This window comes from Bos indicus, chromosome 1 (assembly GCF_029378745.1).
Source record: "Bos indicus isolate NIAB-ARS_2022 breed Sahiwal x Tharparkar chromosome 1, NIAB-ARS_B.indTharparkar_mat_pri_1.0, whole genome shotgun sequence".
Classification (NCBI taxonomy): Eukaryota; Metazoa; Chordata; class Mammalia; order Artiodactyla; family Bovidae; genus Bos; species Bos indicus.
Window position 1 is genome coordinate 59,928,185 of NC_091760.1, and position 13,845 is coordinate 59,942,029.

General features: G+C 37.0%; 1 protein-coding gene across 41 annotated transcripts in view; it reads right to left on the reverse strand.

Annotated features, from left to right (window-relative positions):
• The window catches only part of ZBTB20 (zinc finger and BTB domain containing 20), an 863,676-nt gene that overhangs the window by 275,145 nt on the left and 574,686 nt on the right, over positions 1-13,845 (reverse strand). For 8 of the 41 annotated variants that reach the window (XM_070793645.1, XM_070794320.1, XM_070792634.1 and 5 more), the window contains one exon: positions 5,415-5,514. The exons of 31 other annotated variants lie outside the window; for them this stretch is intronic. The gene's annotated coding sequence lies outside the window, so the exon portion shown is untranslated. Of the gene's footprint in view, positions 1-5,414; positions 5,515-6,243; positions 6,416-13,845 lie in introns of all 41 variants that reach the window. 2 more of the 41 variants (XM_070792688.1, XM_070793702.1) reach the window with 1 other exon arrangement.

Consider the following 13,845-nt stretch of genomic DNA (forward strand, 5'->3'; position numbering starts at 1 on the left):
TAGGCTTAAAATTCCACAAAATCTAACCATACAATAGTACTTTAAGAATACTAGTTTTGTAGTGGAGAAAACTGAATTTAAATATTACTTCTGCATTTACTAGTCATCACCTCTTTCCTAAGGAGAAATTTACTTAGCTTATTTATATCAATTTCCTTAGTTTATAAAACATGAATGAAAGTAACTGACTATATAGAGAGGATTGAATAAAACAATATCGATAAAGTTCAGTGCCCAGCACCACTAAATAATCAATAATAATAAATATTATTTGTAATATTTGTTTTAAAATGGTGTATCTAAATGAAAGAGAGGTAAAAATCAAAGGAGTGTTATACAAGATATACTGATAAGTGAAAAAACTGATACAATACAAAATGAAAAAATCTAAAAAGGCAGAGTGAGACTTAAAAAGAAGAAGGTAACCATTTCTGCAAAGAAACTAAAAACAGTGAGGAGGGCTGAAGCCATAAGCCTACTGAAATCCGGATAGAGAAGCACATAGAGGTGGCTGGGAATCTAGGTCTTTGGAGTAATGGGGCCAAAAGTGTTCCATATGAAATGGTGGACCTAAGTCTGTTTTGCTACTTCAACAAGAGGCTGTAAAAAATATGGCCATCTGCTGCCTGGGGCAATATCTTAGACAGAGCTGCAGGCACTGAAAGGTGGAAGGATGAAGGTATAGATTCAGTCTCATGATCAAATATTCTTAAAGGTAAGCTAAAGACACCATTATAAGATTTGGATTGGGACGAGAAAGCCAGGAATGCAGATAGAGGCAACTGGAAAACCATCAGTCAAGGAGGTATGAAAAAATGAGAGAGAGAGAGTGCCAAGAGGGAAGACAAAAAAGCTTTATGACCAACATTAACCTGCAAGACAAAATTCTAAAACACAGCAAGGGAAGTTCATTTCTAGCTATTTTATTCTTTTGATATGATGGTAAATGGAATTGTTCCTTAATTTCTCTTTCTGATCCTTTGTTGTTAGTCTATAGGAATGCAAAACAACCACAAAATTAATAACTGGAATATTCACTCCAGATAAATTTGATTTTATAGAATTGTCTGATAATGATTTCAAAATGAGTATATTTGCAATGAACTTTAAGCCCAGCAATAAAATCCATGTACTTGGTCAGAAAAGAATTAAAAAAAATTTTTTTTCAATCAAAACTATATAAAACACATCTAATTATAATGGAATTGAATTCAGAATCAGTAATAAAAATAGAGTAAATACATGTTTGCCATGTAGAAATATATACTTTTTTTTGTTTGTTTTTTGGCTGCAATGCGTGATATGTGGGATCTTATTTCCCTGACTGGGGATCAAACCTGTGCCCCTGCACTGGAAGCATGGAATCTTAAACACTGGACCACGAGTGAAGTCCCTAGAAATATACAGTTCTAATTAAGGGTTAAAAATAAATCAAAAGAGATATTACAAAATATTTAAAATTAAACAAAACTATATATCAAGACATGTTATGCAGCTAATGAGACCCTGAATGAGAATTTCGAGACAGATTCATTTTAAAAACAATAAAAATTATTAAAATTGAATGAGAAAAAATGAACTCAGGAATCTAGAAAAAATGATCTAAATAATAAAATAAAAAGAAAAAGTAATGTTGACAAAAGCATAAGGTAATGATATAGAATGCAAAGACACAATCAAGTCAATAAGCAAACTCAAAAGACAATTTTTGAAAAAAGTAAATAAAACACAAAATGTCTAACAGCCAGTAAAAGAAGAGAAGAGGTTAATATAAATAATATTAGGAATAAGAAGGGAACATGTCTACAGATAAAGTTAAATATCATAAGAATTTATGAAGAGCTTCGTACAAATAAATTTGAAGTGTAGATTCACTGTTAATTGTATATTTTCCAAAAACACCTCCTTAAAATTGACTTAAGAAGAACTATAACACTTGAATAGAGCAATAGCTATGGAAGTAAAGGAACTGATGATAATATAACATCTACCTTACACTACCTACCACCTACTAATACAAAATATTAGGTCCAGATGATTTTAGAGGTAAATCTAACCAAATCTTCAGAATAGGTAATCTGTATAATATAAAAATAGTTTCAGAAATAGAAAAAAATAAGAGAGAAATGTTGCTCAACTTATTTTACAGGGCTACTATCACCATAATACCAAATGTCTATAAAAACATTTTAAGAAAAGACTAATCTCCCCATGCAAACATATATAGAAAGTTGTCAGCAAATTAAACTCAAGACTGGATTAAAAACACACCAGGACCAAGTAAAAAAAGTTTTTTTTTGCAGGAATGTAAGAAATGTTACTATTAAGAAATGTCTTAATATCACATAAAATACTAACATATTAGTGGGAAATTTTATCATTTTATTGATGCAGAAAATGCATTAGATAAAATTCAATGAGTATTCTTTTTTTTTTTTTTTAATATTTATTTATTTATTTGGCTGTACCAGGTCTTTAGTTGTGGCAAGCAAACTCTCTTAGTTGTGGCATGTGGGATCTTGTTCCCTGACCAGGGATCAAACCCAGGCTCCCTGTACTGGGAGCATGGAGTCTTAGCCACCGGACCACCAGAGAAGTCCTGAGTATTCTTGATTAAAAATACTTAGCAAACTTTAAATAGCTGATGGGAACTTTTCAATAATGATTTTGAGTTATCAAAATCCCAAGCAAATATCACCTTTCCAGAACATTTCCAGTAAAGAATGAAACAGAACATTCCTAATGTCATGGCTTTTACTCCACACTATATAGAGATCTCTGGAGAAGGAAATGGCATCCCACTTCAGTGTTCTTGCCTGAAGAATCCAAGGGACGGGGGAGCCTGGTGGGCTGCTGTCTATGGGGTCGAACAGAGTCGGACATGACTGAAGCGACTTAGTAGTATACTACTACGTATATAGAGGTCTCAGTAATGCAATATGACAGGAAAAATAAATTGAATTGAAAATTAGTTGATAAATTGCAATTGAAAATTAAGAGATATATTGGAATTATTTGCTAATGATATACATGTCCATGTAGAAAACCTAGGAGAGTTTCAGTTTAGCCAGTGGAACTAGTAAGAGAATTCAGCAAAGCTGTTGAGTATACACCAATACTAACAAATAAGCAATAAAGTGGAAAACAGATTTTATACATAATATCATGAAAATTAAGTTATATGAGAGGAATTCTAACAAATAAGATCAATTTATGGTGAAAATTATAAAACATTATTATAGAACTGGAAGGAAGAGCTCATCAAGTACAGCTCTCAATGTTAAAAAGACACAGTGTCATAAGAATATCCATTCTCCTCTAGATTACTATCTAAAGTTAATGTAAATACAAATAAAATTCAACAGGGCTTTTGCTAAACTTGACTAAACAACCCTAAAATTTACATTGAATAGCAGAAGGCCAAGAGGAGCAAAAAGAATTTTAAGGAAGAACAATGTAGAGAGATTTACCTTACCAAATAATAAGAATATTATAAAGCAATGGTAATTAAGGCACTTTGGTGTTAGCACAAGAATAGAGAAATAGTCCACTGGATTAAATAAAGATACTAAAAACAGATTTGATGTAGGTGAAAGAGGCATTACAAATTAGTGAGTAAGGATGACTAATTTGTTAAATGGTGCTGGGATGACTGTGTTACCCACAAGGAAAAAAAAAAAAAAAAACAGGATGCATGTAAGATACCATACACAAAAACAAATGCCAAGAAGATTAGAGATCTAAATGTAAAAGAAAAAACTTTAAAACTGTTAGAAAAAAATATAGGAAGGTTTCTTAAGGATCTTGTCATATTGAAGGGTTTTTAAAATGAGTCGGACACGACTGAAACGACGCAGCAGCAGTGGCAGCAAGAGGACAAACCATAAAGGAAAACATCAATAAACTTAACTGCATTAAAATCAGAAGGTTTACAAATAAATGCCACTATATACAGTTAAAAGAGAAAACTAAAAACTGGGAAAGGATATTTGCAATCTATATTGCTCAAAAGATGAGAATCCAGAGTATTACAACAACTACAAAACCAAAACCAAAAGCTGTCCATAACAACAGTAGCCAAACAAATAACTCAATCAAAACACAGGTGAAGATATAAACCGGCAACACGCATGAACACGCATGAGGAAATCCCAGTGGTTTATAAGTGAAAAACATTTTCAATGATATGTTATTCAATCCCCTCAGTCTGACAAAAATGTAAGAACCTTGGTCATTCCAAATGTTGTGAAGCATATGGAGAAGGTCTCATAGACTGCTAATGAGAATATAAATCGATACTACCACTTTAAAAAGAAACATTGCATAATTCTTAGTAAAGTTATTAAACTTTAAAAAATAAGTTATTTCATAAAATTGAAAAATGTATTTTTTTTCTTACAGTTTAGCATTTCCTCCTTTGCTTCCAAACATGTACAAAAATGTTAAGTACAATTTTGGTGGCAAATGGGAAATACCAGAAATAATGTCTAACAATTAGAGACTCAGATTTTAGTGACACATACAGTAAAGTTCATTTTCTATAACTCATAATGTATGGCTTATGTAGAACTAATTCATGATGATAGGAATCAGAAGAGTTGTGCTGTGTTTAATCTTTTGTTAAAGTTTTGGAGGATATAGCCTGTGAGGGGGCATGAGGGATTCCCCTAGGTATTGTGGATGTTTTGTATGTTGGATTGAATATTGTTGCATGGATGTATACTCACATAAAATCTCATCAAGCTATACAATTAATCTGTGTACTTCACTATACATAACTTAGAATAATACACGATAAAAACAGGTTTGGAAATAAATTTTCCACATTGAGGTTTGTTTAACTTGGGTGCTGGATTCTTGTATGTTCACATTATAATGAAACATTTTACATTAAAAATGACAGGACAGACTACTGCTTTTCCTAACTAGAACTGATCAAGGTAAAAGAAAACACTAGTGTCATCTTTTCCTCTTCACTGTCCATGACACTAGGTCCAACTGTTCCAGGAATCAATAAACACTTCACAGCCAAGTGTACTTACAAAGTGATCATTTAGTTGAGTCAAAGCAAAACTTTCAATTCACTCTTTGACTATGTGTAGAATCCAGGCTTTCTTAAGTGAATGACCAGCATCATGTATTAATACAATGCTGCTGCTGCCAAGTCGCTTCAGTCGTGTCCGACTCTGTGCGACCCCATAGACGGCAGCCCACCAGGCTTCCCCGTCCCTGGGATTCTCCAGGAATACAATGCTACCAACGCATAAAGATCAGTCATCCATTTAGGTGTTTCAAACATGAAGTGGGGGATTGCCAAGGATTTTCTGATGTGAATCAACAGGTGGTTTGGCATTAATATTGCTATTTGTTTCTGGGCTTCACCTCTGGTTTCAGAAAAGAAAAAGAGACAATACCTTTTCAATGCTGTATTTCAAGTTAACCGTATGGAAAGCAAGGTTTTATTCCAGCCAATTCTCTTTGTCTCAAAGCGCGGAGGAAAAGTGCCAGCCACTGCTACTCTCGCCACCAGCCACGGTACAGATGTTTGGAAAATGCAAAAATAGAGAAATGAAACAAAAAGGAAACCCTCAAAAATAAGTTTTGCATAAATGAAAAATGGAGTATATAATTATTATAGCTGCAAAAAGGTAAATGCATTTTTTTCCCATTGTGTTAAACAGAAAGAACCAAAACAAACAAAAACATTGATGTTTTAACTTAATGTTTTGTTGAAACCGATGATTATAAGGACCGACTCGTATGTGGCTAAAAATGGGAATAAAAAACAGATTTCTTTTAATCTGATAAGATTTTTTTTTTTTACCTCAAAGAATTCTAGAATATGACCTACTTAAATGAATACTTATAAAAGAAACAGATTCATTTAAAAATTCATGTTTTCAGGTGCCAAAATGGGAAAGGAAAAGTGTTTCTATGAAATCTTATAGGAGAAAAGAAATAATTGAAATTATAATGGTTCCTTATACGACTCAGATAAAATATAGCTTGGTAAGAAATGTCTCAAAACTGTTCAACTGTACATTCCTGAATTAGCTTAGCTAATTTACAGACAGTTTTTCCAAAAGCAAACATCCTGTTAGATTTAAGCACGCCAATGTAAATCATTCTTTGTTTAAAAGAAAAAGTTTTTAAAAAATTATGTAATTTCTGAGAGAATATTGGCCGGATTGTAGGTCAGACCATGATTTAGGTCTGGCTCTGCCACAGCCCGGTTGCGTTTACCTTTGTTCCTGTTATAAAACAGGTCTGGTCTCAGTGTCCATATCTGTGAAGTGGACACGTGACACAAAGGCACAGCCCTATCGTCACGCTCGTTTCCAGTCCCACATTCTATGAATCCAAGGAAATCACTCCAGCACAAGAGCTTTTGTTTTCTTCCTTCCTTTCTTGCTTTCTTAAAATAAACAAACAACCAGATAAGCAAGTAAATATATATTAAAAGCACATATACTAATCATCTATCTCTCTGAACAGGAAGAGAGAACATTTTTTTTTTTTTGTGACCATTATCTATTTCCTAACGTATATTTTAAAAGAGAGTTCCCATATAAAAAGATCTTTATTTTTTCCTGAATCAAAAATAGCATATCATTTCTTTGCCATTTAAGTTCTATGAAGAAAGAAAACAGAAAATCATTACAGAAATCATATTAGGAACTTTAAGAAGGAAGAAAGAAACTCTTTAAAAAAAAAGCAAGAAAGAAGTCACTAAACTTTCTTTTAAAATTCAATGGTTTGTTTACATGTTTTCTGTGACAGAAGATGTAATTGCCACTTCAAACTACCTTCACTTCCTTTTCCTGGGGCAATATTCTTAACTGTGTAAAACGCAGGACCCTCTTCACATACCTTTCCCACCTGCCTTCTGAGGTAACGAGGCTGAGGTATAGATTACAGTCTGAGATACCTAGGATGGGAATTAAACATTTCATCTGGGAGACAGGACTGTGATCAGTTTCCCAAATCTAAAAGAAAATTAAGCCCCATCACTACTTTGGCAAGAAATTTGAGTTCTCGTGGCTGAACAATGATCATCATTTTTACACAAGACTTTTCAAAAGGAAAGCACCTGGGGCATCCACCAGAAAAAAAAATCTGAGAATGCAGCATTTTCTGTCAACATTTAAACCAGGTAAGACACAAGCAACTGCCCTTAACCCTTACAGAGAGGTATGAAAGGATGCAGGGCGACTGACACCTTGATGAACAATCGAAGCTCCGCTTTATGAAAAGACCTAAGTCTTTGGGGCTAAAGCGCCATTGCTCCAAGTACTGATCCACCTAAGGCACCAGCAGAGGCAGAATGCTTGGGGGCAACAGGCCAAGCTCCTGTTTAAGGCTCTAGCTCTGGCTGCACGCTGGTAGGCCTGGGACCCACCAGACACACACTCAGGGAACACCAAGGGTGGGTCCCCCTGCCAGGGGAGGGCCTCTCAAACAGAAAGGCAAGACTCTGAACTTGCACAGTGTGTGAGCACTCCCTACTGGCTGCTGAAGTTGGAGATGAACCGGTGGTGTTTTAGAAAGGGCTGCCCCAGGTTTCTGTGAGGCGGCTGAAGGACACAGCTCTTTTTCTAGGGGATAAGGGTGTGGCTCTGATTAGGCTTAGACTGGTTCAGATGTTATGCTACTTGAGAAGCAGGTGAGGAGAGCTTACTGATAGGAGGAAATCCAAGAACTGGCAAAAACTGTGTAAAACTGGTTATAATTTTCATTAACTCTTTCAGCTACAGTACCCCCTTCTTATCCAAGGGGTTCTAAGAACCCCAGTGGATGCCTTAAACCACTGATTGTGCTAAACCTCATATCCACTATAGCTTTTGCTGTACATACATACCTACGATAAAGTGTAATTTATAAATCAGGCACAGTAAGAGATTAACACCACCCAATAGTAAAATGGAAACAATATAACAATATACTGTAATAAAAGTTACATGAATGTGATCTCTCTGTCTCAAAATATCTTTCTGTACAAATCACATGACGTTTCCATCTTCACTAAGCATCATCGTGCGCTGTGGCCACAGCAATTACAGTCTGAGGTGCAACAGCAGAACTAGCATGAATTTCTTTTTTCCTTCTTCACAATTTCGCTGAGAGGAGATTCATTCCTACCATAGATCTTAGTAACCTCAGCATACGACTTTTTTTTCCTGAGTAAGTTGAGAACTTTCACCTTTTCAACAAAAAGAAACACTTAACAGCTTTTCTTTGGCATAATTGATTTGCCAGCATTACTGCTCTTATGCATTGGGGCCATTATTAAGTAAAATAGGGTGACTTCAACACAAGAACCGGAGTACTGTCTCGGTCAATCTCATAACCGAGCTGCCTACTAAGTGAGTAACTGGTGGGGTGCTCTGGACAAAGGGATGATTCACATCCCAGGTGGAATGGCAGGAGATTTCATCATGCTACTCAGAACAGTGCACAATTTGAAACTAATGAACTGTTTATTTCTGAAATTTTCCATTTAATGCTTTCAGACTGCAGATGGCTGTGGCTAACTGAAACTGAAACTGGGGAAGGTGGAACTGAGGATAAGAAGGGACTTTTGTATTAACATTTTATATACAGACCCGTGTATGAGCATGTGTGTGTTTGGGGTGGAGGGGGTGAGGAGGAAATGAATTTCTGTGTGGCTCACTTTATTTCAGTAATAGGAAATCTTGGGACAGTCCAATGTGTTTATACCATTTATGTTTTACCAGAAAATCCCATATATAAACTTGATGGAACTGCCAGATATGTTCGCTATACCACTACACCTAAGCCCTAGACAGTGGTCTCAAGTCTAGGGCAACGATACTGGAATACTGAATGTTCCCAGGGCTCTGCTCTGTTCTGGTTCTTCTGTATAATAAGATGAAGGTCAAAATGGCAGCCTGCTAAAAGCAGAAGCATTTCAGTTGCAGGAATAACTTGCTTGTCATCAACTTGTTAATGCAATAGTCAAACATTTCTTTGACATGCACAGTATCAGCTAACTTCAGCAGATAAAGGGTCTAGAACAGGAAGATGCTGCAGATGCTTTAGCTTGGAGGAAGGCTTAGCAGAGCCAAAACGTCAGCAGGGCCTGTTTGTTCCATACTTTCCATCGGGCTCTGTGAAAGAAATGTTAGATTACTGCAATGACAAGTTTGTGACAAGCAAGTCATTTGTGCAACTGGTGCGCTCCTGTTTTTATCTGTTTACCATTCAGACTTGTGAATGCCATTTCAAGCACTTACAGGATTTCTGGCTCCCATTAAGGGGAAATGGTTTCTCCATGTTTAGAATTTTCTGCCTCAAAGAGAATTACTAAGCAATTATTTATCCCTGTGGTCACAGTGTCACACAAAAGCACTCTTGAGTTGTTTAGTTGGACTCTGAATCATGAAATGGAGTCCTGGGGACTGGATCGCTTGGAGCATCAGAAATTTCTCATCTAGTTTATTGGAATGACTACAAAGCGAGCCTGTAAGAGTCAATAAAATTGTGGCCAGCTTGAAATACCTTGCTCTTTTGCTCTGAGATCATATATCAAGGCCATATGCTTCAAGGCCCATAAACTCACTTGTAATGAGTAGATCCTGAGAAGCCAAGGCCTGACTGTGTCACAGATGCTGACATGTGATCTAACATATGATAGTCTTGGTGACAAGGACTGCTTTAACTTTTGAGAAGTGAACTTACATGGCCTTCTCCCCGAGTTCTGAGGGTAACCGGAGGCCCTATCCAAATCCAGAAAACGTTTTAAGTGTTTGGCAAAAGGTAATATCATAATCTAAAATTAATACTTGGGATCATCCTACCAAGGATGACTTTTGTATAGCAAAGGGCAGATTTTGGGTCAAGAATTCAAGACTGTCTCCTTAGATTCTTCATCTGAGATTGCTGAGTGACTTTTAGTAAGTTATTTTAACCTCCTAGGAGGAGGGTACAAAATAATATCCCTGGTGGCTCAGAGGGTAAAGCATCTGCCTACAATGCGGGAGACCCAAGTTCAATCCCTGGGTTGGGAAGATCCCCTGGAGAAGGAAATGGCAACCCAGTCCAGTACTCTTGCCTGGAAAATCCCATGGACTGAGAAGCCTGGTAGGCTAACAGTCCATGGGGTTGCAAAGAGTCAGACATGACTGAGCGACTTCACTTTCATTCCTTGTTTACCTGCCATGAATTGTCTCATGGTCAATGTCATAAAACATGAAGAATGCCCTCAGAACTCAAGAACAGTATTTCCTAAAAGCCATGTATTTCTCCTAATGATTTCAAATTTTGTCCATTATTGGCACTACATTTCTAAATGATTCTAGGTATACTTCTTGAAGAACATGGAAGCATGAAGTTCTGAAGCGAGAAGGCAGACACTTACAATATCTAGGGAAGCAAGTCAAAGCTGGAACAGTTAGAGTGTTAAGAACCAGCGAGAAAGTGATGATGAAACATGAGGCAGAGCTTGGTATGCATGACTAAAGAATGTTACAGAAATGGATAATTGTCCTTGCTGAATAAAAATTTTATTGTTAATAATCAATTTCCCAGACACTACAAGCATTACACAATTTACATGTCTAATATCATCTTTACAATGGCTCCATGGTGTGTGTATTATCAATTTATTTTCACTTGTGGAAACTAAAACTTTAGAGAAATTCAAATACTTCACCATAAATCTGTAAGTAGCAAAGGTGTGACGCTATTTTCCCTTCATCCAAAGCCCTGATACTCTTAACCACTAAAGAACTAAAGTCACTTCCACTGCCTGCAGAAGACATTTCTCCCTAGTTTACTGGAAAATGTTTTCATCTTAAAATGTAGATATTCAAGAATTTGATGGAAAAGGCCTGGTGAGATTATTCTGACTTTAACTGTGTTGCAATCCTTGTTAGGCCTCTGGGAAAGCTGAGCTTCATCAAGATGTCGTTTCTTTTGCCTGGACCTGAACTAGTCCGGCTGAAATGCACTGTGGAAGAGGTGGAAGGGATTCTAACCTATTTGTATCTTTGTGCCATGAGTGTGGTGGTGTTTGGCTGCATCTCCCTGTGTCCATGCCAACTTCTTTCTCTCTCTTCATACGCATAGCCTCTAGTTCACCCTACTCTTTGCTCCTAAGTCACCTCCAGGGAGACTTCTTTTGTCACTTGTCTGCTATTGTTTTTAGGTGTGGGGGAGGGGCGGACATCTTTCTTACCATGACAAGGATTACTGAAACAGTCTAAACTTCCAACTTTGCACAGAATGTAGCCTTTGTTCAGTCTTCTGCTTTGTTTCTCTTTAATGATAGCTTTGCCCCAGGTTTTCCCTATGTAACTCAGAGCTATGCAAATCAAACTGGTTAGCAAGACTGCAGCTGTTCTATCTCAAAATGAGTCCGAGAGGTGGAGGTCTGAGTGAGGCACGTCTTCTGAGTATTACACCTCTAACGGCTGCTTACCTTGAACGAGTAGCAAAGAATGAGCTCAGTGAGATCTGCAGTGGCTTTCCTTGGTCCGTTTTTAGTGTGTGTTCAGACTGGATCATAAGAAGTTTTAGCTTACACAAACTTTTAGTTTCCTGGTATTTATACTTCCCCAAGCACAAGATTCTTACTTAAAAGCTACTCAAAAAGACACCATGCATCATGCAGAATCATAAAATCTCAGGGCAATGTGTAAAGGACCCTAAAGTCCTGTGGTCTGAGTCTTGACCTGGTGCCTGAGTTTGCTTGCTGGGGCCATTCAGTCCCTGTTGCACACCACCAGGGACACGGTGCGCTTAACCTCACGGGCAACCCAATCCTGCTCTAGGACTTCTGTTTGTACAAAATCTTCTTCCTTTTATTAAATCTTAACATGTCTTTCTAAAATTCCCCATCATGGCTTCTAGTTCTTTTTTTTTTTACCATGTCCTCCAATCCTGAAAGCTTCTGGGAATTCGTAATTTAATGATTCATTTAATGACAACTCTCGTGCATTTCATATACAAACAAGGGGGTTTAGATCATCTTTCTGCCTTGTCCCTCTTCTCTCACCACACAGAACTTAAATAGCTTTTTTAGCCCTCTGTCAACCCTGGGAGAAAAGAAAGGCAGTCAGTCTACCCAGTTTTATAATTTCTTTTTGGATGTAGGTAACACAAATGGCAAAGCATTCTTAATCTCTTTGATTTTCTGCCCTATCCTGGGGAAGATCTTTCTAGACCACCTCAGGCAGACTTGACAGCTACAGCTATTTATAGGGTGACCATAGAGTTTACTCTCCAAACAAGGCCACTTTTTGAGGGTAAAAGGACTCTATTGATAATTATACCAAGATCATAGGCATAGAACAGAAATGTCCTGGGCATATCTATACAGTACTCTTCACCTTCCTTCTCACCAACTCCCATCTCTTCACGCCCTAGGTCTCTATTTCTATGTCTGCTTCTCATTCCTGTCTGTGATCACTCTTTAGCAATGGGCACATTTATCCATGCATCTCTAGTTCCTAGAAGAGAACATGGCAGGTAGGAAGAGGTAAGCTATATGTTTGTGTTTTTTTTTTCTTTTAAATTGGGGATATATTTTTTTTCCTCCTTGTATACTCTGGACTTCTTCCCTTATTTCTTAAGCAAATACCACCAACACACATTGGTTTCATATTTCTGGAGATGAATCAGAAATACTTAGTGTCACAGGAAGGGAATGATTTAATAGAAATGAGTCTGACTTTGAATACTGAGAGCAAAAAGCAGAGAGTGAAATGTGCTAACTTTTCCACTAAAAGTCTACTGTACCTCTTTACAGAACACCGAACACTAAGTTCTAATCTCTTTGTTCACAAGTAGTTGTTTCAGCAGCTGTACCCACAATTCCAAGTTTATAGTAAATCAATTATTATAGGCAATAATGGCAACATAGTGTGACGGTTATATTTGTGATCATATGGAACAAAGGGTAGCACAGGGAAATTCCTGAGAATTCTCCACTAAGACATTGGTGGCACTTCTGTTGCTTTCGGAAGTGTCCTTTTTCTGTCCTTTGGCCAAGAACATTTAGTAGGTGCTGGTGGCTTTTTAGCAGTGTTTGTTTCTGAGTAATAGTGATTTTAAAAAGAGAGAGAAAAAGAAAGTCCTGAATCGTGAGAATCACCTAGAAAAGGCGCTCCTTCCCTTTTTGACACGTTTAGAATATTCCATAAAGATGAGAGTTTATCCTGTTTAGGTTTAAGCACTTTCAAGAAGACAAACCCAGAACTTCTCTTTCAGTGTTTAGAAGCCTCACTATCAAGAGTCTACCTCATTTTCAAACCTAAACATGTTCTGTTGCAGTGTAAGCCTATTTCATCACTATGCGGCCTCAGTGAAGAAAAGAAAGTCTTATTTCTTACTTCCCATAACTTGCTTAAAAAAAACTAGTCTCAGCTCACTATCTCAACCTTCCTTTTCTTCTAAAAGATGAAACAATCTCAATGTTTTGACTTCCCCTTAAATATTTTTTTTCAAAATTAATTTTATTTTAGTATAGCTGGTTTACAGTGTTGTGTTAGTTTCAGGTAAACAGCAAAGTGAATCTGCTATACATATATCCACCTTTTTAGATTCTTTCCCCATGTAGGTCATTACAGAGCAATGAGTAGAGTTTCCATGTGCTATACAGCAGGTCCTCTTCAGTTATCTATTTTATATATAGTAGTGTGTATATGTCTGGAGTAGAAAATGGCAACCCACTCCAATATTCTTGCCTGGAAAATTCCATGAACAGAGGAGCCAGGCAGGCTGCAGTCCATGGGGTTGCAAAGAGTCAGACATGACTGTGTACCTACACACACCGTATACATGTCCATCCCCATCTCCCAGTTTATCCCTCCCCTTATCTCCCAC